General features: G+C 39.8%; 1 long non-coding RNA gene across 3 annotated transcripts in view; it reads left to right on the top strand.

Annotated features, from left to right (window-relative positions):
* LOC141372655 (uncharacterized) overlaps positions 1-23,856 on the top strand; it is a 115,233-nt gene that overhangs the window by 63,495 nt on the left and 27,882 nt on the right. For all 3 annotated transcript variants that reach the window (XR_012378041.1, XR_012378042.1, XR_012378043.1), the window contains exons 4-5: positions 13,613-13,780; positions 22,524-22,651. This is a non-coding gene — a long non-coding RNA (uncharacterized lncRNA). The remainder of the gene's footprint in view (positions 1-13,612; positions 13,781-22,523; positions 22,652-23,856) is intronic.

The following is a 23,856-nucleotide window of genomic DNA, read 5'->3' as shown; positions in this document are numbered from 1 at the left end:
GTGGAGCTAACATGATAAATTGGTGTCTTTTCAAGAAGAGGAAGACAGCCTTCTTTCTCCCTTTCTCTGCCAGGTGGGGATACAGCAAAAAGGTGACCATCTGCAAGCCAGGAAGCAACTCACACCAGACACTGAGTCTGTGGGCACCTTGATCTTGGACTTCCCACCCTCCAGAGTTGTGAGAAATAGATGTCTGTTGTTTTAGCCACTCAGGCTGTGGTATTTTGTTATAGTAGCCCAAGCTGACCAAGCCCCTCTACGAAAAGAGCCTTGAACTGAGAACTGATCAAAGAGGTAGAATTGGTGGCAGGTATTCATCTGAGCAAAATGCTCTTTATTCAGGTCTTTCAAGAAATTGTAATACTGCTTAGCAATATTTTTATGTCAGAATGGTTTCCACCTACCACTTCGCCCTATATCAGACTCAGCTAGTTCTAAGATATTAGAATTAATAGGGTAGGGATGCCTGGATGGCTCAGTTGGTTAAGCGTTTACCTTCAGCTCAGGTCATGATCTTGGGGTCCTGGGATCAAGTCCAATGTCAGGCTCCCTGCTCAGTGGGGAGTCTGCTTCTCTCTCTGCCTGCCACTCCCCCTGCCTGTGCTCTCTCTTCGACAAATAAAAAAACAAAATCTTTAATTGAAAAAAGAATTAATAGGTTAAATTACTAAAGTATTTAAGACAAAAATTAAAGTGCTTTCTTGGGAGCATGACTCTAGAAAAACTTAACTGACTCATTGACTCACATGCCTTGGCTTGCTGACAGATAATTCCCCCCTTTGGTAAAGACTTTAAAGATGCATCAAATGGCTTAGTGTCTCACTTTTTTTTTTAATTTAAACTCAATTAGTCAACAGAAAGTACATCATTAGTTTCAGATGTAGTGTTCAATAATTTATCAGTTGCATAGAACACCCAGTGCCTATCACATCACGTGCCCTCCTTAATGCCCATCACCCAGTTACCCCACCCATCCAGTCTCACTTTTTTTAATGTTTTGTGTGTTTGTGGGTAGGGATGGCTCTTTCTTTAAATGTCATTTTGTTTATTTTTTCTCCACATATAAACAGTTCTCTCTGGAGAGATCAAAAGATATAAATTATTATTGATTTATTTATATTGAATGCTTTTATTTGGCCTTGTATGCATGCTGAGTGCTCACAGAAGGTATTAGATTAATGAGTCTGGAGCCTAAAGTCTTCTGTTTATCTACTTATTTGGGAAACAGAAGATGTCAAAGTCATTCAGTGTAAACTTGCTTGCACTTTGTAGCTAATTGCCTCAAACTTGACCCAGAAACTCTAGAGCTTCCTCCATGAGTCCATCATGGGCCATAAAATACTAGCTACCATCCTAAATCCTTGTATAAGGAGGTCCTTTCTTCCTTTCCCTTCATCCTTTTTTTTTTTTTTTAAGATTTTATTTATTTATTTGAGAGAGAGAGAGAGAGAGAACAAACAGGGGGAGCAGCAGAGGGAGAGGGAGAAGCAGGCTCCCCGCTGATCAGAGAGCCTGATGTGGGGCTTGATCCCAGGACCCTGGGATCATGATCTGAGCTGAAGGCAGATGCTCAACTGCCCAACTGATTGAGCCACCCAGGCGCCCCCCCTCCCCCATCCTTTTACCCTCTCCCCTGGTATTACCAGGAGGCCACAGACTGGTATTTTGTGACTTTTCCTCTCACTTTTCTAACCAAATACATAAGGAGGCCATAACTATCCCTTCTCTAGCCCTTTCTAAATTTACCTTGTTCTTCTCTTTACCTCTTCTCTCAGCCCTTATGTACTTATTTTGCTGTTAGTGGCACTTATCAATTGCTTTCTGAAGTAAACAGAGAAGTGGATAAGTGGATTTCCAGTCCTGTTCTGTGAAGCTTCTTTTCTCATAATCTGATCCAGGAGGGGGAGACCCTGGTCCTGCCAGCTCCACTTCCATCAGAGCAGCTGTTATCTATTATATTTCTCTGAACACTCCTAGTAAAATTTCATTTGAACAAAGGGTTTTATGGGTAAAGGAGTTTAGAAGGCACTAAACTAGAGAATGTTCTTGGCATGGTTTACCACTGTACTTTGGCTCTGGCACATGCAAGGAGAAGACTTTGTCCAGTTATCCAGTGATTCAAGCCATGAGAAGTGTGTAATAATAGCTACTTCTGTGGGCCCCTGAAGCCACAAATCCAAGGGTCCAAAAGGACAGAGCTAGGTGGTTAGTTATTTGTCTTTGGAGACTATACTAGGTTGAATAGTGTCCCCCCCCAAAATCCATGTCCACCAGGAATCTCAGAGTGTTACCATATTTGGAAATAATCTTTTTGTAGACGTAATCAAGATAAGAGGAAACCATACTGGATTAGATTAGGCTGTAATCCAATAGCTGTTGTTCTTACAAGCAGAGGGAAATTTGGACATAGATACATAGACATACAAAGGGAAGACACCATGTGAAGACAGAGGCAGAGAATGGAGTGATGTATCTACAACCAAACGAATGCCAAGTACTGTCTGCAACCAGCAGAAGCTAGGAGAGAGGCATGGGATGGTTCCTCCTTCAGAGGCTCCAGAAGGAAACAACCTTACCAACATCTTGATTATGGACTTGTAGCATCTAGATAATTGTTTGTAGTTTTAAGCCACCCAGTTTGTGGTATTGTTATAGCAGCCATAGGAAACAAATACAAAGCCTTTAACAATTTCTTCCTAGTCCCTTGGTCCTCTCCATGATACCCTCCGCTCCCTCCATGCAGTCCCTCCCCTGCCCTCCACAGGGATCTCTTCTAGGTTGTTCAAGCTTTGGGCTGACTCTGCCAGTTTCCTCTCCAAGGGGTCTTGCATTTGAGGTCTCATTTCCATTGAGTGAAGGTCATTTCCAGCATCCCCAAGCTGTTGGACAGGTCCATTGTTTAGTCATGAAGGCTTTCTGGTGCCTTTCTGAAAGTGCCTGCCAGAAGTGGACGCCTACCTCTACTCCTTTATTAGGCTGGTTCTGGTAGTGAAAAGCCCTGAATAAGGAGCCAGGGGATTGAGTTTGAAAAATCTTGTGCTTTTAAGACATTTATGTCCCATAGAAGTATTAAGAGCAAGAAGAACTAACACCCTTGGGAACAACCCTCAAGTCATGAAGGAGTGGGAGATGGCAGATATTCCGGCTTCCTTTCTTTGGGAGAAGAGTTCTAAGCATATTAACATGATTCCTCTCAGAATCCATAATGAGATTGAGCCCTAATTGACCACCAGTTAAAAATTTACCCTTACTTGACTTTTCCCCATTTCCTTTCTCTCTCCCATTCCTTTACTCTGCTTCCTGAGATCATTTCCCAAAGAAACTTGCACTCAAGTTTGTATCTAAGACAGGGAGTACAAAGGTGTTTCTAGAACCTAGACAATCAGGCTGTGATTATTTATTAGCACTAAATCACTTAACAACCAGATAACAATGAAACCTTATCACTGGTGATAGTAACATTACAATAATTAAGAGTCTCTGAGAAAATCTTTGCTAGGCCAATGGGAAGCCCAGGATAAAGATTGCCCCGTAGAGGAGTCTCATGACTGACAGGAAGGGACAGGCTTCTAGAATGTTACTGTAGTAGAAATTGAATGGCTGACAATGGGAGTATCAAATAACTATGTTATTAAAACTGCCTATCATGAACTTTGTCATGAGTTGGAGCCCCCAAATCATAATGTTGGAAAGAAAGTTGCAATATTGTATGATAATATAGTACATCTGGGAGCTAATCAGAGGGCATAAATTTATAGGGATAGGTAGCCCTGCCCTCCATGTTACCTACTTCTCTTGTACCCATACCTTTCCTTCATCTCACCCCATAGCTTCTTAAGGAGTTCCCTGTGACCAACCAAAATAGGAGAAAACCATGAGCCTGGTTCATGGATGGGTTGGCTCAATATGCTGGTGATATCTGAAAATGGACTGCTGCCACACTATTGTCCCTCCTTGGAGTATACCCTATAAGGCAGTAATGAGATGAAATCCTCCCGGTGGGTAAAGCCTTCAGCAATACACTTCTGTTATTTTTGTATGACAGAAATGGTCTAAGCATTGGCAACTCTCTTGGCTTGTTGGTCAGGGTCCTGAATAGAGCAAGATTGGAGGATTGAAGTGTACATTTTTTAACTGGTAGGCAATTAGGCAGTTAGTAAAGATCTGGGGAAAGAGTGAGGCAGAGGGAACCATGAGTGTGGGCACAAAAATCTTTATGCTCATAACAGTATCTGCTAGGAAGTATCCATGGCAGAGGAGTTACTTGGCAATAGAATGGACAAACGTATCTGGTGGATGTTAGCCAGCCTCGGTCAGTGCTTATGCAATGGGCCCAAGAATGGAGTAGCCATATGTTTCAATGATCTATTGCAATGTAACAAACCATACCAAAACTTAAGGGCTTAAAACAACAATGATTCTTTCGTTTTGTTTTTAAATTTCTCATTGTTCTGTGGATTGCATGGGTAGTTCTGCATTACTTGATTTTTTTTTTCATTACTTGATTATGATTGAGTAGAGCTATTGGCTAGGGAGACTTGGAGCTCCTCCATAAAGCCCTCTACTTATTAGCTTGGGTTTCCTTAGAGCATGACGGTCTCAGAGTATTCAGACACTTTACGTGGTAGCTGGTTTCTAAGAGGTAGCATTCCAAGAGTATGAAAACAGAAGCTACTGGCTCCTTGCTGCTAGTAAGTCATCCCAAAACTTAGTGATTCAAAACAAAAATGATTTATTATTCTTATCCTTCTCTGGGTCAGGAATTTGGGGCAGGCTGGGATGGGATCTTCTGTTCTACATGGGGTTAGCCACTTGTTTAGCTGCACTCAGCTAGGGGCTGGTCTGGTTTTGTAGGTCCAAGAAACCTATACTCAAATATTTGGCACCTCAGTGCTTCAGTGCTTCACTGCTTCTCTGTGTGGCCTCTATTTTAGTTCAGACTCAGGCTCATCATTCATTTGTCTAAGCCCAAGCTTTTGTACAGCAGAATATGGGTTTAAATTCCCTGCCCACAGTGCCTCTGCTATTATGAGTGTCTTATTGCCTACTATACTTGACTTCCTGACATGGATCCTCTGTGTAACATTGCCTTGGACCAAGGGACCCATTTTGGGGGCAAAGGATGTGTGACCATGGGCTCATGACCACAAGATCCATGAGTACTATAATATACCATATCACTTGGAAACAACAGCTTGGTAAGATGTTGGAATGGCCTATTAAAGGCTCAGATACAATGAGAGGTGGAGACAACATCCTGTGGGCTTGGGGCTCTGTCACCCAACTCTGAGATGCCCAAAGCCAGGTTCTTCAGAGGGTCCCCAGCAGGACCAGACCCATGTTACCTACAGATGTAACCAGCTCAAAATAGACCATCTGTTGCTTTTTCTTTCTTCTCTCTCTTAATCTTCCATTTCCTTTTCTGTTTTTTAGAGTCATCTTTCAAACAAGCTATCTACCCGAGTCTGCGTCCCAGGCTCTGTTTTAGAGGGAAGCCATACTCAGACACTTCTTAGGACGTACTACTTTTTACTGTTATGAAAAAAAAAACCCTGGAAATTCACATGCTTAGCATACAACTTGCCTTTTAGATTATTTTTTGGGTAGATTTCCAGAATTGGATTTGTTGGATCAAAAGGTGTGGGTTGTGTTTAAGGCTCTTGTTTGTCCATTGAAAACAGTGTATCTACTTGTATTATTTCTAGAAAAAATATGACATTGTTATGTCTCATTTTCCTGCCTATTTTCATTTCTGTAAGTTGCAAGAAAACTTTTGTGAAAGCGAGAAAATTTGTCTCAAGTCATGAAGTAGTAGTCATGAGTGACTTGAAACAATGGTTCTCAAATGATGTTTCATTAGTAAAGTCCACTTCTCCCCAACTGACAGAGTATAGCTAGAAATAGCCAAATGCTAGACACACAAAAGAAAATTTACAGAAAAAACTTTGTTAATGTACAAGGAAGTCTTAGGACTCTGAACACTTTCTGATAAGTCATTTCAATAAAATTGCAATAGGTTCTAGAGAGGCAAATGAAAGTCTCTTCTCACTAAAGGGCTTTACCAGGTAATGACATATATTAAATCTTCTCTTTTTTGATGGGAGTGGAGCTTGTGAAGATATACATATAGAAAGCAAAAAATAAGCTAAAATCAGAAAGTTCCTTCCCCCCCTCCCTCAGATTTATAGTGTTCATTCATCTTTCTGTATATAAATCACATCTTTGGCTGAAAAAAACTGGACTTTAAAAATAGTTGGCTTTTCTGGTAAAGTGATGTTCCTTTGTATGATGGGAAACTCCCATCAACTTTGCAGGCTGACAACTTAATTGATATGAGTGGTTATTTTTAAAATGAATTCATATAGGAAATGTGAAATTTTTAAAAAGAGAAGTGCACAAGTGCGCCCAGAAATGTAGTATTTTAGTGTTTCTAAACATAGCTCTGGTTTTACTGGTTAATATGTAAGTTCTGGTGCTACTAAGGTTAATAAATTATAGGGGACTGGATGGTTTTAAAATCAGTTTGTCACCCATATATTTCTGATTATTTATCATTAAAAGATATCAGGTTTTGTTTCAACTGGACATCTGCTTCCTCTTCTTCTCAAAGTTCCAAAATAATAGAAAAATATATTTTATAAGAGAATATAACCAAAAAAGTCACTGGAAAGTGAGGTAAATACCATGAGCAGACCAGAAGATCTGGGGAACTCCTGATTGGTAGAAAGCAAAAGGTGTTGAATTGATGGTAAAAGCAGGACAGTAGAAACACAGAACAAAGGCAATAACAAGGAGTTTAAGGGTATTTATTGGTAGAACCTGGAGAAATTCCCCATGGCGAGTCAGAGCTGTCTTCATAGGCATGGGACCCATACAGTGGCATAGAGCCCCTTGCTTAGAAGTGGCCTCAATTTAGGTTCAAGGCAAATAAAGGGGCTTTTAATCCCCATACAGCTAGAAAAAAAAAAAAAAAAGAAGTGGCCTCAACTTGATTTAATGCTATCATTGTCTTGAAATTCTTAATAATTTTTAAACAAGGGACCCTGCATCTTCATTTTGTACCAAGGCCTGCAAATTATATGCTGGATCCTAATTGCTAGTACTATTTTTCCACGCCCTAAATTGGGGCTTTGGGAGCAGTTGCTTTACCCTTAGGCCCAAGTTAATAACTGCTTTTAGTCAACAATAGGCTTGCAGGAGGCTCCTAGAGAGATTACTCATGCCTGAGAAAAAAGCACAGAATTTAAAGTAACTCTAGACTTCTAAAACAAAACAAAATGAAGAAGAAGAAGAGGAAGGAAAAGGGAGGAAAGATGAAGCTGAAGGTTTTTCAGGGGTAAAATACACTAAAAAGTCCTTCATAATTTGATATTTGGAAGAGTTCTTGGTTAATCACCCATATTGGCTGCCTGGAAACACACCTCTGTCCACTTATCTATTGCCAGTTTTCAAGGGAGAGACCACTGGGGAAATGGGGCCTACACAATTAGAGAGAAAACCTGTCTCAGCTCCTTCTGTTAACTTATATCATCCATCATTGATGGATATGAATAGATAACAGCTCATCAGACACAGGAGGAAAGCAAAACATGTGAAATGGAAGATCAAAGTTGAAATGATAATTGATTCTGGAGAAAACATAATTCAAGGAACAAGAGAATTTTAAAAATTCTAAATACTATCCCCAGAGATATTTAAGAAAATATTGCATCCATCAAACAAAACCAGCCTGCCATAAACGAGAAAGCAGAGTTCTAGAAAGGATACACAGAAATTAAAAACAGAATGGCAAAATTTAAAAAGGTGTATGGACTAGATGAATTAGAAAATTGATGGGGAAAAAGATTGAGTTGATAATCTAAAAGATAAAATGTGTTCATCAGAATTGAGAGCTGAAAAGAAAAAGAGAAAGAGAGATGGTGTCTTGCTTCCTTAAATAAAATTTAAAAAATAATAATTAACCCATTTCTATTAATTTTAAGACTCACAGAATTCCAAGCAAGAGGGGCGCCTGGGTGGCTCAGTCGTTAAGTGTCTGCCGTCGGCTCGGGTCTTGATCCCAGGGTCCTGGGATCGAGCCCCGCATGGGGCTCCCTGCTCCAGGAAGTCTGCTTCTCCTTCTCCCACTCCCCTTGCTTGTGTTCCCTCTCTTGCTGTGTCTCTCTGTCAAATAAATATATAAAATCTTAAAAAAAAAAAGAATACCAAACAAGAAAAGAAACAAAACAAAAACAAATGAGAAAACAACATTCTAATCTGTTTTGTTCACAACTATATCACTTGCACTTTTGTATTACTTGTTTGGGAAAAATTTGTTAAATGAATAAACAGATGAAAATATCTCATGCAGCCTCAAGATTCTAAGGAAAAGGAGAAAAATCTCAAATATGACCAGAGAAAATAAAAGAACAGGTTACTTCAAATGAATAAATATTTGAATGTTATTAGGTATCTTTTCAACAACTATGGGTACTGATGACACAAGCAATACCAGCCACATTTTGAGGGAAAAGAATTTGTACCTAGCATTCATTACAAGCAGAATTATCATTATGGTATGAAGGAAAAACAGATATTTCCAGTGCTTGCAAAAGAAAGACATCTTTTGCCATCTGAAAAAATTACCCAAGGATACTCACTAGGAAAAAAAAAAAAGAAAACTCAAGAGGAACACACAGAAACAGTGAAAGTCAGGAGTTCAATGTAAAGCAATTACAGGATGACAGTTGCATGTAGGCTTAGAAAGAATAGTTCCCAATGGAGAGGAAGACAGAGGCTCTGTAAAGAATATCTTTAAAAGAAAATTAGTTCTGGGGTACCTGGGTGGCTCAGATGGTTAAGCATCTGCCTTTGGCTCAGGTCATGATCCCAGGGTCCTGGGATCGAGTCCCTCATCTGGCTCCCTGCTCAGTGGGGAGCCTGCTTCTCCCTCTGCCTGCCGCTCCCCCCTGCTTGTGCTCTCCCTCTCTCTCTCTCTCTGGCAAATAAATAAAAAAATCTTTAACAACAACAACAAAATTATTTCTATCCATAACTTGTTTGATTAAAAACACAGGACATCTTAATATTATGAAAGCATATTTCTCTTCAGTGGTCAAAATAGTAAAAGGAAGACAATTAGAAGGTAAGAAGCTTTATGCACGATCCAGATAGAGACAAGCAAGTTCCTCTCTTCTTCTGGCTTAGAGGGCACGTCTAGATAGTTCTTCTTGGTCCCATCTGGGTTGGACATTTTTCCCATTGTGTGACTGTCATCCCACAAAGTATTAAAGTCTCCAGAGATCGATGAGCATTACTGCAAACTGGATACTCATGATGATTAGTGGTGAATGCAATTCTTGGATGAAAACGTGAGTGATAGCTTGGGTTGAATCACATTCGGCTCTGTTCTTTTATTGAGGTGAAAGGGCCTCCCCGACCCTCTTTTTGAGTATTGTCCTGTTCTTCCTCACCTTTCTGATTGGCCCCTTTCCTTCCCCCCCCCATCCCAATCTCATCTAGTTTCTGGGAGTAAAAACACTCACCACAAGCACACATCTGGATCTTTATGACTGGAAGGCGGCTTCAGTTTTCACTCCTTGAGGATTACAATTTTTACAATGGCTTCCAAAGTGGGTAACTCATTTCTGTCATAACAGGATGTAGAATGAGAATTTTCTTATTGGCTCAGAATTTTGGTTAAATTCTCAAAGCAGGGAAAAATGGCTAAGAATCTCCACATTCTAAAGAGGGGTATTAGAGATATTGTCATTTGCTGAGGATTTGCCTAGAGGTAGCGAGATGGGTACCGTAATCATTACCCCAGCAGCCTACATAAGAGAAGGCTCCCGTGGGAGAATACAGATGTCTGTGATGACCCATGGGAATTTCCTCTCCCATAATCAAGACTAGAACCTCTTTGACTGATGCTCTCAACTATGAGATCAGCTCCATGGGATTGGAGCAGTTTGGTGAGGCAGAGGGAGGGGGGAAAATGTGGGCAGAACCTTTATTGTGATGTCTGTGGGAACGAAAGGGGGAAGAATGATAAGTAGGTTTAGAATTGGCTAGTTTTGGCTAGTTTTAATAATTTTTTTCAGTTTTATCGAGATATAATTGACATATAACATTGTGTAAGTTTAAGGTGTAAAATGTGATGATTTGATACACTTATATATTTTGAAATGATTACCACAATAGGGTTAAATTATACTTCCCAAACCTTATGTAATTACATTTCTTTTTTGTGGGAAGAGCCTTTAAGATCTACTCTCTCAGCAAATTTCAAGTATATAATACAGTATTGTTAACTGTAGTCACCATGCTGTACACTAGATCCCCAGAACTTATTCATCTTATAACTGTAAGTTTGTACCCTTTGACATCACTCCATTTCCCCCCAACCTTCAGCCCTTGGTAACCATCATTCTGCTCTCTGTTTCTTTAAGTTTGATGTTTTTAGATTGTGCATGTGAGTTAGATCGTATAGTACTTATCTTCCTCTGTCTGAGATATTTCAGTTCGCACAATGTCTTCAAGGTTCATCATTGTCACAAATGGCAGGATTTTCTTCTTCCTCAGGGCTGGATAATAAGCCATTGTGTATATACACTGCATCTTCTTAATCCATTCATCTCTTGATAGACAGGTTGTTTCCATTTTTTGGCTATTGTGAATATGGGAGTGTAGATATCTCCGCAAGATCCTGATTTCATTTCTTTTGGGTATATTCCCAGAAGTGGGATTGCTGGATCATGTGGTATTTCTATTTTTACTATTTTGAGGAAGCTGCATACTAGTTTTCATAGTGACTGTACCAATTTACATTCCCACCAACAGTGCACAAGGGTTCTCTTTTTTCCACATCCTTAATCTCTTGCTTTTCTTATAATAGCCATTCTAATAGCCATGAAGTAGTATCTCATTGTGGATATCTTGTTTCACTGATGATTAGTGATGTTAAGCATCTTTTCATGTACCTGTTGGCCATTTGTTTGCCGTCTTTGGAAAAATGTCTATTCAGGTCCTCCCCATTTTTAATAGGACTATTTAGTTTTTGGCTATTGAGTTGTAGGAATTCCTTATATATTTTGGATATTAATCCCTTAACAGATATACGGCTTGGAAATAAGTTTTCCAATTCCATAGGTAGCCTTTTCATTTTGTTGATCATTTCTTTTGTTGTAAGAAGCTTTGTAGTTTGGTCTAGTCCCACTTGTTTGTTTTTGCTTTTTGTTGCTTGTGCTTTTGGAGTCATATACAAAAAGTTATTGCCAAGACCAGTGTCAAGGACATTTTTCCCAATTTTTTCTTCTAGGAGTTTTATGGTTTCAGGTGTTATGTTTAAGTCTTTAATACATTTCAAGTTAATTTTTGTGAGTGATGCAAGACTGGGATTCAATTTCACTTTTTTGCATGTGAGTAACCAGTTTTCCCAACACCCTTTGTTGAAGGGAGTATCGTTTTGCCATTGAGTACACTTGGCTCCCTTGTCAAATAATAGTTGACCATATATGTGAGGATTTATTTCTGGGTTCTCTCTTCTGTTCAATTGGTCTATATGTTCATTTTTATACCAGTACCATCTGTTTTAATTACTATAGCTTTGTGATATACTTTGAAATGAGAAAGTGTGCTGCCTCCAGCTTTGTTTCTCTTTTTAGGATTGTTTTGGCTATTTGGGGTCTTTTGTGGTTCCATATAAATTTAAAAATTTTTGTTCTATTTCTGTGAAAAATACCATTGAAATTTTGATAGAGATCATATTGAATCTAGAAATGGCTTTGGGGAGTGTGGACATTTTAACAGTATTAATTCTGCCAATCCATTAACATAAGATATTTTTCCATTTATTTGTGTCTTCATTAATTTCTCTCATCAAAGTCTTACAGTTTTCAGTGTACAGATCTTTCATTTCCTTGGTTAAATTTATTCCCAAGTTTTTTTGTTTTGTTTTGTTTTGTTTTTTGGTGCTATTGTGAATGGGACTGTTTTCTTTATTTCTTTTTCAGATATTTCATTGTAAGTATATAGAAACACAACTGATTTCTATATGTTGATTTTGTATCTTGCAACCTTACTGAATTTGTTTATTAGCTGTAATTTTTTTTTTTTTTGGCGGAGACTTTAGGATATTCTATATATAAGATCATATCATATAGAGAGACAATTTTGCTTCTTCCTTCCTGGTTTGGATGCTTATTATTTCTTTTTCTTGCCTAATTGCTCTGGCTAGGACTTCCAGTACTATGTTGATTAGGAGTGGTGAGAGTGGGCACACTTGTCTTGTTCCTGATCTTACAGGAAAAGCTTTCAACCTTTCACTGTTGGGTAAAACAGTAGTTGCGGGCTTGTCATATATGGCCTTTATTATGTTGAGGTACTTTTTCCCTATACCCAATTTGTTGAGAGTTTTTATCATAAATCATTGTTGAATTTTGGCAAATGCCTTTTCTGCATCTATTGAGATGATCATGAGTTTTCTCTCTCATTCTATTAATGTCATGTATCACATTTATTGATTTGATATTTGAACCATTCTTGCATTCCAGGGATAAATCCCACTTGATCATGCTGTATGATCTTTTTAATATGCTGTTGAATTTGGTTTGCTAATATTTTGTTGAGAATTTTTGCACTTATATTCATCAGGCATATTGGCCTATAGTTTTCTTTTCTTGTACTGTCCTTATCTGGCTTTGGTATCAGGGTATTCCTGGTCTCATAAATGAGTTTGGGAATGTTTACTGCTCTTTGATTTTGGGGGAAGAGTTTGAGAAGGACTGGTGTAAATTCTTTAAATGTTTGGTAGAATTTCACCAGTGAAACCATCTGGTCTTGAGTTTTTCTTTGTTGGGAGATTTTTGATTATTTGTACAACATCCTTACTTGGTACTGTTCTGTTCAGATTTTCCATCTCTTCATGATTCAGTCTTGGTAGGTTGTATGTTTCTAAGAAGTTATCCATTTTTGGTTGATTATCCAGTGTGTTGGTATGTAATTGTTTATAGCAGTCTGTGATGATCCCCCATATCTCTGTGGTATCAGTTTAATGTTTCCTCTTCCATTTCTAATTTTATCTGAGACTGCCAAAGCTTACTCTCATTACTGTTGTGAGCATACACAGGGAGCTGACCACAGGTAGGGTGTGTGTGTGTGTGTGTGCACGCACATGTGTGTGTGTGCGTGTGTGTGTGCACATGCACATGTGTGTGTGAGGTACATGGAGTGCTGGGGGTGCCGGTTGGAAAGATCTGAGGGCCAGGGTTTCCAGGAGCTTGTAGGTGGGCTTCTTGATAGAGTCTGTGACATGGTTATTAGGATCTGCTTCTCTTTAATGCTGTCAAGAATCCTATCTACCTCTTTCCCAGTCACTCTCTGCCCCCCAGTCATGCAGTTCATAATTCAACTCAGTTGGTGTGAGAGAGAAATGGGCCTCGTTGGCAGCATCCTGCATTATCTGAGGAAGCCGGATGTTTACTCACACATGTTCACCTCACTACCCAACCCCTTGCAAAAAAATCACTCTCTTGGCCCTAAGCTGTCTTGCCTTGGGGGAGGGATAGTGCTGATAAAGTCAAACTATTCCTCTTATGCTCTCCAATGTATCCAAACTTGGATTTTTTTTCTCTAGTGCCCAATCTAGAACATGTCTGCTAGAAACTTGGACTTCCACAAAGATCTCTCATTTGTGGGTGATTGTTTAAGAGTGTGTTCTCCAGCTGCTCCCAGGCCACAGCCAAGAGAGGCAGAGACTGGAGCAGTTTCATGGTCCACTTCAGGGTCCACAGTTGGAACCAAGGTCTGTATACCTGTTAACTCATAGCATAGGGGTGGGTGTGGGATGTGGCAAGAGTATTTCTGGATCCTTTGGCATATGGTGCTGAGTCCCACAGCATCCACAAAGGCAATTTTGGGAGCCAAAGACACTGTATGGATGCCAAATTGTGAGGTGGGGAGGTACTAGTGGGGATGTCTTATTTGGTCATTTTGCTGGTATCACTCCTAGTTTGAATAATTTGGGGGATCTCTGGGGCATGGGAGCTGTGCCTAGTTGTTTGCCTGGGGTGATTAGGGCAGGGGGACAGTGGCTTTAAGTGTGACAGTTGGATAAAGGAGATGGTTGGGGTATGTGCTATGGATTGGTTGGTTTGCTTATGAAAGGTGTGTTTGCAGGCCAGTTGTTGGCTATTTCAGGAATTAGCTAACCCTAAGAAGGGCAGTCCAAACATGTTTGAAGGCAATAGAAGAATAAAAAAAACCTATTCTCTTATTTTGCCCAATTAGATTTATCCTATTTAATACACTGATGAATTCATATGGTGTCATTTGGGTAGTGGGCCTGAGTTGAGGAGGGAAGATAGACCTTAATTTTTCCTTTTACACTTTTATAATTATTATGATGTTCATGTATTCCTTTTATAAATCAACAAGTATCATATCCAGAGGAAAGAAAATCCTAAAAATGAAGTATAAGAAAGAAAAGTAAGGGTTGTAAGGTGCATATTTTTGGGTTTCACAATGCAAAAGACTACAAAAATTGCTGCTGCATGTATTTGATGAAAATTTTGCATTTACTCTTTCACTACTACTTGGTTTAGCCTTGATCAGAGTCTCTGCAGGGTGGGAAATAGATTGTTTTCTTCCTCCTTTATATTGTCAGTTATTTCTCACATAAGCAGGTTTTCAATGATCTTGAGTACCACTGGAAGTAGATCTGTCATAACTACAGTGATAATTAAAGTTATCATCTTAACCAGGACACATTTGAATGTGAAAGTGAGCACTATTAATAATTACACCAGGACCACAAGCATAAACTGGAACAGTCTTGGTCAAACTGGGAAATATGTTCACCCCCAGCAAAGCTCTTCTTCATTAGATCCCCCTTGCTTGAGGGATGCATGTCAAATTCTTCAGAAAGGCACCCAGCCCTATATGAGTTGGACCCAAGCTGCCTCTCACAGAACCCCATGCTCCATTGTACACTGGGGCAGCATGGAACTGCATTTAGAGCCACCCACTCCTGCAAGCTACACTCAACCCTGTGCTGGCTTCTAGGACTTCGTCCATGCTGCCCTCCAGCCGGAATAAGCTCTCTCTCCCACAGAGAGAGCTTTAAGATTTTAAAGATCCCCACTTTAAGATTTTAAAATTTTCCTTCATGAAGTCTTGCATGCCCTCCTGTGCAACCCTGTGCTATCATGTGCTTATTTTTATTGTCATCTACCATATTGTTTATATTTACCTATTTAGTTCTTGATCTCTTCACTAGAGTATGAGTTCTTCCAGGGAGTGAGAGCTGCCTTTGTCTGCTTCTGACACACTATCAGGCACTTAGATATTTGGGGACTGAATGAGTGAAATGAGCGAATAATACACTTCTGATCCACCTTCTTAAAAACCCAGAGTCTTCAGATGGTAGAATGACTTATTCTTAGCCAGAAATTCAGTGTATCTGCCTGGAACATCTTTTTTACTTTCTCTTTTGGTCTTAATGATATCATTAATGTAAAACATGGTAGTTAGATTAAATAATTATTTTGAGATGATGGGTTTTGGAAGCATTGTCATTTGAGACTTAGTTTTGAAGATCAATTCTTTCTCATATATCTGTGTTCTTTACTGGTTTCATTTTTTTCTGAAACCCCTTCAGACAGGGTAACTCAGGGCTGGAGTTTTGAGTTTTAGTTATTTATTTATTTTTTCTCTTGACATCTGGCAGTTGGAGTTGCAATCTGCTACCAAGAAGTTGAGTTAGCTATGTATAGATATGTGGACACTGCCTGGATTCAGAAGCAGGCTTACTGATTCTAGAATTGCTTATGGAAGATGTGAAGACAGGAAGGGAATTATAAGAATGATAGAAATAAGTTCTATCAGTTTATAGTAGAGGAATATTGCCAGATTGCCCAGTTTTTAATTTTATTACTCAAAGGGAATTTAGAATTCTTCTGATTTGATAGAGTACACAGCCTCTAGAAAGGGAAACAACCTAAATATCTGTTAGTAAGGTGCTAGCTAATAAATTAGAGAAAATCCATACAGAGGACTAGAATGTAGCCATTAAAATTAATAAGCTAGACCTATAAGTGCTGACATGGAAATAGGTACAAAATATATTAAATGAATAAATATAGGATAATTTGTAAGGTATGCCACTATTTTTTGTTAAAAATAAATAAGTATGACAAGCTAGAAACATTCAACTGTTTGAATTATTTTCTTAAAGGATTTTGTTTATTTATTTGAGAGAGAGAATACAGAGCGAGAGAAAGAGAGCATAAGCAGGGGTGGTGGTGATGGGGGCTGGGGTAGGGGTAGAGCCAGAGGGAGAGGAAGAAGCAGGCTCCCTGTTGAGCAGGGACTCCCATGTGGGGCTCGATTCCAGGATCATGACCTGAGCCGATGGCAGATGCTTAATCAACTGAGCCACTAGGCACCCCTGAATTATTTTTTTCTTTTCATTTTTAAGTAACTATGGAGTCTCATGCAGTTGTAAGAAATAAGAGAGAGAGAGAGAGAGAGACCCCCATATGCCCCTTCACCCAGTTTTTCCCAAGGGTAACATTTTGTATAACTATAGTACAATATTGCAACCATGAACTTGACCTCAATATAATTCATTGACCTTATTCAGATCAAACTATTTTTTTTAAAGATTTTATTTATTTATTTGACAGAGAGAGTGAGAAAGCACAAGCAGGGGAGTGGCAGGTAGAGGGAAAGGGAGATGCCGGCTCCCCACTGAGCAGGGAGCCCAAAGTGGGGCTTGATCTCAGGACCCTGGGATCATGACCTGAGCCAAAGGCAGACACTTAACCAACTGAGCCACCCAGGCACCCCAGATCAGACTATTTTAAATTAATTTTTATTTTTATGAAAACTATACATATACATGTTAAAAATTTAGTACTAAAGACTTACTACTTTTGAGGACTAGAAGACTTAGGCTCCAATTATCTACTGCTATATAACAAACGACTCCAATATGTGATGGGTTAAACCAACAATGATTTTATTAAGTCTCAAGATTTTGTAGATCAGGAATTCAAGCAGGGCTTGGCTGGGTGATTTTTCTGTTCCATGTACCATTAACTGGATGTATTCAACTGGTGTCTGATCTGGTCTGGTGACTCAAAGACAGCTTCGTAAATACGTCTGCTATCTTGGAGAGATGGCTATAAGGTTGGGCTCAGCTGGTTATCTCTCTCCTAAAGGCCTCTCCATGTGGTCTCTCAAGGGAGGTGGTTGGTCTTCTTACATGTTGGTTCAGGGATTCATGAGACCGCAGTGGAAGCTTCTAATCCTCTAAAAAGCTAGGACTGGAAATGGCAGAGTGTCCTGCCCACTGGGACATTATTGGTAAGCAGTTATAGGTCAACCCAAATTCATTCATGGGGAGGAGAAATAGACCCTTCTGTGGGAAGAGTGTCGAAGAATTTGTGGCCATCTTTGATCCACCATAGCTAATAATGAAAAGAGGAAGCCCCTTGCCTTTACCTCACCTGATACCTGTTCCCCAGAGGCTACCACTTTCAACTTTTAGCTTGTTTTTACTGGTATTTAAATCCATCTCTTTGAACAATGTGCTTACACTGTCATTTCCCTGGATTTAACAATTTTACACGTTATTTTTTGGCTTCTTTTCAGGGTAAATGAAGTCTTACCCCAATCTCTCTCTCTCCTTCTCTCTCTCTCTCTCTCGCTCTCACACACACACACACACACACACACACACACACACACACACGCACACGCTTTCCCTTCTCTGATTACCGCACTAGAGCAATGTCACAATTTGAACAGTTTTAGATAATTCATTAATTCTCATTATTCCCCTGCAGATAAGCTCTTCTTTCTCGAGCTTTCTGTCCTCCTATTTCTATTTGCACTGGTTGCTCTAGGCCTGCTGCTGTTCTTTATTATTCTGGGAAATTTCTTTGCCTCTCTCCTGTGTTAGAGCCTTATGTTTTACTGGATCCTACCTTTTTTTCTTTTTTGGTTAACTACCTTATTTTACTTGAGTCAATCTCTTTTGTCCCCAAAACTCATCTTGGGTTTGTCTTTTCTTTTTGGCATTTGTAGAAGTCATTTGTCTTATTTGGGAATAGGAGAAAAGTAGCAGTGAATGTTTGGGCAACGTTCTCAAGCATGGAAAACAAAGCTCTCTCTTCCCTTCTATGGGTGGGCGATCTGGAAATCTATTTCTGGAGAAAGGTCTTCCTGCTTTTGAGGAAAAGGAACCAATGCTATGGGATCCTGGTTTAATGGATAATCTTGGCTCCACCTATTAGCTCTTAACAGCCACAGTATTAGAAAAAGAGAAAAGATAACTTTTTTTGGTAGTGGCAACAGGAGAAGAGGGACATAGGTTTAATTGGGAGAGGTTGAGGATGGGAGCAGTAGTGTGTATGGGAATGCAGAGATGAACACAAGGGCAAGGAGAGAAGGGTCACTTCCAGAGAAGTTCAAAGTCACACCACTGATGGTCCGGGTATTTACGGGGAATTTTGTATTACTGTCTTCAAGTGTCCTGCTAATAAATCATATAGTCACTGTGGGTATGGAAGCAATACCCACCTAAGTTTCCTTTCCTTGGCTCTACAGCAAATAGAGAAAGCTACTCTCTTACTTGTACCCTACCTTTGCCTCCAGGACAACTATAAGACTGAAGGAATCCTCGGATACCTAGTGTGGAAGTTTGTGAGTTGAACTGAACATGCTTGAGCATCTGAAACTAGAACAAGAGAAGTGGACACTTAAGCTATACACAACAGTAGGGTCAAAATTGAAATAATCTGAAGTGTGTATTTCTGTAACATGTTCCTTTGGAGCTACTTAAAATCCTGGTGATTGCAGAAAATCATTATTTAAAGCTTATTATCAGAAGGTAATGTCATCTATTCTAGTTTATAGTTTCATTTTTATGGTTGTCTGTGTTTAAGCAATTTGAAATTCATAAGATAAGCCCCACCAGACTTGTTTCTCTTCTGAAGAGTCTTCCTTCTTTTTCCTTATGCCCAAGATGGCATCTAGGTGCAAGGAGGAGCTTATTTATCCTCATAGTTTTGGAAAAGGGTTCCTTGACCAAGTAATATCATTCTCTGTTTTTCTGTTGATCACCAGTTGGGATACATACTCACCTCTACAGTGAGTGACTTTTGTCCTTACTGCATCCACTGCTGAAATGTCCAGTATTGTCCTCCTTTGGCTCTCTGTCCTACCCTGTCTAGCCTATGGCCTTTGGTGTCATCTCACTTTTCTCTATAGTAACTCAAAGGCAAGCTCTCTGGCTCTTGACTTTTAGCTCCAGGAGCAAGTATAGGAACACCTATATCTTTTCCACATTGCATGGGGAAGTATGGGAGGCGTGAGGATAGCTAATACAATTCTCCCTGTCTAACAACTCATGCTTATTTCTCAGTAGCTGCAGACCCGCATGTTGATTTAGGTCAGCAGACGCTCTGTGAGATGGTCTGCTAATGTGTTCCAATCAGAAACTGCAACATACAAGCCTTTTTCTACACAGGGCATAATTTACCAGTCTGAGGCTTACCTGATTTCTGTTTCCACAATCAACCCTTCAACTGGCTAAATCTTAAGGGTATGGGGTGTGAGCTCTGAAACCCAAGGGAACCTAGGTGGGATATGCATATTGTTCCTTCTTAAGCTTTCCCACTGCTCAGTAGAAGAACATGTATTTTTCCTAATCTGGTGGAATCTTCTCTCATCATTTTTTCACTGGGGACTTTTGTTTTAGGTGGCATCTGCCATTCCCTTCCCTTGGGTGATTAAGCCTTAGTGGTGGAAGGAACTTTAAGGAAAAATAATTCTGGATTACTGGAAAGGAAAATGTTCTGGGAAGCAGTGATTTCTCTCATTACCTCTTTGAAAATGATTTTTCTCATTACTTCCTTTAAAACCACTCTATAGGTCCAGTGCTATACCGGTTCTGTTGAAATTTTGGGCCAATCTCATACTTTTTTGGGTCACTCTTCAATAGTTATAAAGCCCTTTCTTCACAAGAACAGTCTCATATCAACAATAAAAATGTGCAGGCCAGTATAATAATCAAAGCCTCATATGCTTATCTAATTGTCATATAGGTTTTGGCTCAAAACTCATCTCCCAGAAAAAACTTTCTTTGACCATCCTATATTAAAAGTAGCCTCAAGGTAACTTCCTAGCCATTTTTTCTTTCATATCACCTGATGTAATTAATTTAACATATACATATTTAGGGCTAACTATGTGCCATCCAGAATTATCCCAGGCACTGGAGATATTACAAAAAATGAGATAGACCAGGTCCTATCTAGTAGGAGGGGGGCAGACAGTAGACAAATAAACTTAAGTGAGTAAAAAAAGTATCACTTAGTGACATGTGCTGTGTGGAGAATTAAAACAGAATGATATGGTAGAATGACTGGGTGACTAATTTACATTGTATGATCAGGAAAGTTCTCTCTGAGGAGGTGACATTTAAGCTGAAATCAGAATAACAACCTTTTATTTGTTGCATACTGTGTAATCAACAGAGGCAAGAGCTTGTAAGATTGTACGTCATGCAGCATAATTCCTAGATGAGAGTACTCGAGCGTAACCACACAACATTCCCTGGAGTACTGGGGCAACCTGGTGGAATGCTGTGTGATCCCAAGCATGGTCAGAAATTCTACCGTTATTTTTCCTGAATCAATTCACGGTTCAGTAGTACATTAAGTTCCCATGACCCTTCTACTTTTTGATTGAAGGAGATTCTGGATGCTGGGCTGATGACAAAAGTGGATGACTGTACCGATTAACCAAGCCCAAGGAGTTGTGCAATTTTTAATGCAATTGCTGAGTATCTGCAGATGATGTAGCATCTGAGAAACAGAGGGTCAACATGGAAGAAGTAAGGAACTCAGGCTCCCTTCTGCCCAATGAACTTTAGGCCTAGGTATATTTGGGAATGGAGCACTCAGTGGAAGGGGAAGAGTTGGAAAACAGTCTACCATTTTATAGATTCTCTGTGGACACACAGAGGAAGGGAAGCATGTTGGACGGCTTCAGGGCTTACTCTCCACCAGCTACCCTGACTGATAGATTTGGAACAGTGTGAAAGACTCTTTAATGTGGAACAGCTATGAGATTGGGAGATGTTTATAAAATAAAGGCTTTAAAGCATAGTTATGTAGATAGTATGCATGTCCAGCTTATTGGAAATTTATTTTCCCTGATAGGTTCCATAAGAAAACGTGAACATGTAATGAAATGATTTTGGTTTTTCTTGTGTATTTATTGTATAACTGTGATGATTAATTTTATGTGTCGATTTTATTTTCACTTTTCTGGGCTAAGAGATGCTCAGCTGATAAAACATTTTTTCTGGGTGTGTGGATGAGAATGTCTCTGAGGAGACTAGTATTTGAATGAACAAAGTCTTCTCTGAGTTCCTCTAGCTAGGAGTTGACCAAAGTGAGGAGTTCGTCATACAGGTGCACTTGGTATCTTTCCAGGTTGTTCTTGTAAGGTATGATTTAAAAATGACACTCTTCTACCTACAGTACAAACAGGCTCTGCTCTTGTCCATAAGCCTAAAACATAGACAAAGGACAGTCATAGGTTGGAAGATATATAGTGTAGCCTTGTTTGCAGTAGCAAAGGACTGAATAAATGTAAGATAATAGGAAATCACATGCCTGAAGAAATAGATGCTATTGATTGATCAGTAAGGAAGAATCTTCCTCCCTCCATCCCTTCCTTGCATTTCTTCTTTCCTCCCTCCCTTCCTTCCCTCTTCCTTCCTTTGTCTTTGATTTGCATATAGTTGACATACAAAGTTTTTTAGTTTCAAATCTTTCCTTCTATTAAAGGCTGCCATATCTGATTCCTCTCATCTTCTCTGGGAGTTTGATCCATCAATTACCTTCTTTTTTTCACCCACCCACGATCTCTTCCTTCCCCTGGCCTCAATTCTTCCATCTTAAAAATGCAGAGGTGGTTTTTCTCTTAAAGAAACAAAAGGCTTTCCTTTGACCCTGCTGTTTTGTCAAGCTGCCATCCTAGTTCTCTGGGGCTCTCATTGCCCAACCCTTTGAAAGAGTGGTCTGTGCTTGCTACCTGCACTTTCCAACCCCTGGCTGACTAATTGCGTTACCTCTCTCATTGAGCTTCATAAATGACTGACCCTTTCATTTGGCAGACCCTTGGGAGAGGCATGTTCTCCTAAGGGTAAGTATTGTCACATTCCATTAGAAGTAATGTTGCATGCACAGAAAACCTTAGAGCTTGCAGTGGAGCTCCTAGAGTGGTCTGTGTGAGCATCCAACAGAAAACATGCTCCTTTATAACAGATGGGAACAACATTGAGGGTGAGGAAGTTTGGATTGCCAATTAGTAAAGAGATCTCATACATCTAAGATGCCCCAGATAGAGAAATCAAAAGAGTAGTTTCACATATGAGCCCCAGTTCAGTATGCTGAAGAGTCTAATATGTTCATTGTCGGAATTTGCCAGTCACATTCGCAGTGAAATAAAAATATGCTCTCTTTGGTCAGGTTCCTCCAGAAGCAGTCCTTGAGCTAAGGATTTGGGCATAAGTGGTTTGTTAATGCCCAGCCCTAGAAGAAGAAACCAGTAGGGGAGTAGAAGAAGCAGACTGGGGAGACAGAAGAACCTAAGAGAAGTGAGCTTTCAGGTGAAGTTGCAGACTCAGCCCCATCTCCTGGGGTGCTGGATGTTAGCCCCACCTGAGGCATGAGAGCTGGACTTTTGTCCTCTCACACCAATAAGTCGTTGTCCGCAGGTCATTGTGGGGGTCGTAGGTGGACATAAAATTTCCAGTCACTTAGTCTTCTCCTTATAAGCAAGGGGGCTCCCATGTCCAAGGGCAGGTGCAAACAGTAGCAAAAACCATGAAGCTAGGGATGGGTGAACAGAGTCGCTACAAGGGATCCAGAAGGATCTGGACAGGTCTCCAACAGCATCTGTACGTATGCCTAAAGGTGTACACACCCCCAATGTGACAGCGCCAGTGTACAGTGGTATAGCTGCAAGGCACCCAGAGCCCTGAAATAATAATGGCTCCACCCAGACCTGGTGGGGACAGTCTGGCAGTACATAAGGACAGTAACTGTGCAAAACCCCTGTGACCCAGCAGCAATCCTACTCCTCTATAATTGTCCGGGGGAAATGACACAAGTCTCCATGAAGACTTGTATGAAGATGTACAGTGGAGCCTTGTTTGTGGTAGCAAAGGACTAGATACAATAAATGTAAGATATATATGTAAATATAATATATTTAATTATATCATACATTCTATTTAAAGTCTCATGTATAAAGATTCCCCCCCTTGACTACATGGATGATTCATTAATTATTGTTTTATTCTGGAAGGGCTTTAAATACATTACAGATCTATTTTGTATACGATTTTTAGAATTTGAAGAGCAAAAATTCTTTTGAAAGAAAGTATTAAAAATTGAAGAATTAGCTAAGCTAAAAATGTGAAAAAGCAGCAGAAATCAGGAGCAGCAGGATATATGGACGATATCCTCAAAGATGAAAAAAGGAAATGGTACCGCTGTTCTCCCTTCCCCTTTCTAAAGCCATGTGGGGTTTTCTTCAGGAAGTCACCCTTCCCCCATCCCACCACCAGTTGGCCCTGTTTGGCCTAAACTGATCAGCAGAAATCCATCCCTCCCAACAAGGTCTTCATGGCAAGTGAAGAGCAGTGATCCAGGCCTAACCCCATTAGGCTTCATAAAATAGAGAAAAGACCGGATCAAAGAGATCAGTTTTGCATTAGGCACAAATGTACACGTGAAAAGCCTAAAAGGGCCCATGTGTTCCCTTCACCTGATCACATTTAGTAGATTTTCTCATTTC

This window comes from Callorhinus ursinus, unplaced genomic scaffold, assembly GCF_003265705.2.
Source record: "Callorhinus ursinus isolate GAN/ISIS: 27379988/994484 unplaced genomic scaffold, GSC_fseal_2.0 scaffold4, whole genome shotgun sequence".
NCBI classification, from domain to species: Eukaryota; Metazoa; Chordata; class Mammalia; order Carnivora; family Otariidae; genus Callorhinus; species Callorhinus ursinus.
This window is presented reverse-complemented; position numbering and strand designations above follow the sequence as displayed.